General features: G+C 42.7%; 1 long non-coding RNA gene across 1 annotated transcript; it reads right to left on the reverse strand.

Moving 5' to 3' along the window:
- Positions 1-353: 353 nt before the first annotated feature.
- On the reverse strand, positions 354-1,144 carry LOC120646345. The gene is made up of 2 exons (XR_005664393.1): positions 627-1,144; positions 354-530 (listed from the first exon to the last, which is right to left on the reverse strand). It is a non-coding gene; the product is annotated as an uncharacterized LOC120646345 (long non-coding RNA).
- Positions 1,145-1,924: the final 780 nt, after the last annotated feature.

Genomic DNA, 1,924 nt, shown 5'->3' on the forward strand with positions numbered 1-1,924 from the left:
CTCACGGCTCTCGCGAAGGGTCAGGAAGTGAGGTCCTAGATCAACGACTGAAGCAGACACTGCTTGAGATCCGACGCCCGGGAAAAAAACGAGCGACGTGGTCCAATGGAAGGTCAGATTTTGGTCCAGGATTCCTACCTACTAGAAATATTGGCGCGCTAACGCTGCGCCGGTAAAGGATGAGCGCCTGCATTTTGTTGAGCTCTCTATAGCGGCAGAATAATGAGTAGTAGTTTGGATTCACCAACTAAAGATATTATTTTAGAACATATTCAGTAATTAAAATGTATATGTATAAAAGTCAGCCACACACAATATGCTATATTGTAGTATTGTATATCAGTACATGTATAGAAGTCAACTATATAATATGATTGACTTGAATAGAAAAACATAATTAAACTTTACAACACTCGGTTATATATACAAATAACAGTAGTGTCATCTCATCTTGGCATTGGCGACGATACAGGTAAAATGAAAGGATGCTTTGTTGGCAAAGACCTAGTTCTCATGTGGTTCCCAAAATACTGGAACGAAAAAGAAATTCACGCCCAATGAAATTCTAATGATCTCAAATCGAGTGGAATATCAAAAGTTGGTAGTAGGATTTTTTTCACACTCACCATGCAGTTGACTTCCCATCATCAGGAAATGAAATGATTTGGTGGCTGCATCACCAAGCCACAATAGAGTTATCATAATCAAAAAATGAAATGATTTGGTCCCTGCATCACCAAGTCACAATTGAAGTACTATGCTAATGATATAAGAGAGGATTTAGATTCATTAGCAGAAGAGGAGGCCATCTCCATCAATTCTGACATCATTAAAAGTGACTCAAGTAAGAACATGTGCCTACTACAAAGGTGGAGATATAGTGCAAGGCTCTAAAAACAGAAAGTGGAAAATGGTACACATCAAGATCTCTCAAAATCGATAGGCTTTTACTAACGATCAAGAAATAAAGACCAGCAAAGAGTATTGTGCATGCATATTGAAGGATATCCTGACAACAAATCTGATCAAATAAAGGCTCTACGCCTGACCACACGTGCTACACTACTAAAGTAGCCGCACACACAAAGAACATGCCACACTATACACCAGAAAGACCAATCAATGAAAAGGAGACGGCCAACGTACAATAAGCAAATGCCAAGCAATAACAGAATGCAAATAAAATCGGCATGCACACAGCGTCACCACGAAGACCAAAAAAATCACCTTTTATAACTCGTATGCAGTAGAAATAAACAATCGCAATCAGAAAACCAAAAGGAAAACCATAGTTGCAGAAAACTACAACAGAATAATATGCGGCCACAATGAACCAGCAATAGAATCTAGAATTGGTAACCTCATCTGCAATGCAGACCACCAGAAGGGCCAAAGGCCCAAGAAGCAGGAGCACCACAGCAAACAGCGGGTGAGCGGACCCGGGCAAAAAAATGAAGAAAAATTCGAGTTAAACGATATGTGACAGAGAACAAAGCAAGGCAAATCACCGGAATGAAGCCAGGAAATTCAAGAACTTAGCACAGAAGAACAACGAAGGAAAAGGAAAAGGACCAGAGCTTACCGAAGAAGGAAAGGAGGAGACGTGTGTACTCGGCGACGCACCCGAGAAGCTCCGTTCGGCGACGGAAACAGGGCAAACGACGCACAGCTGGGGATGCCAACAGGTCAACAGTAGGGCAGCGCGCAGGAGAAATATAGGCTCCCCGGGCAGCCCACCGTCTAACAACGAAAAGAGGCCAAAATAATCAGCACACACGGGGAACACATTGAGCAGCCCATGAGACACCAACGGCCCAAACAGAGGCAGCAAACATGTCCATGTCAAGAAGCAAATGAACCTCTCGTGGGCCCCAAGCAGACCTGGCTCACGGAACACAATTAGCAAACAAGAAAAAGGAGGCAA

Source organism: Panicum virgatum, chromosome 8K (genome assembly GCF_016808335.1).
Source record: "Panicum virgatum strain AP13 chromosome 8K, P.virgatum_v5, whole genome shotgun sequence".
Taxonomy (NCBI): Eukaryota; Viridiplantae; Streptophyta; class Magnoliopsida; order Poales; family Poaceae; genus Panicum; species Panicum virgatum.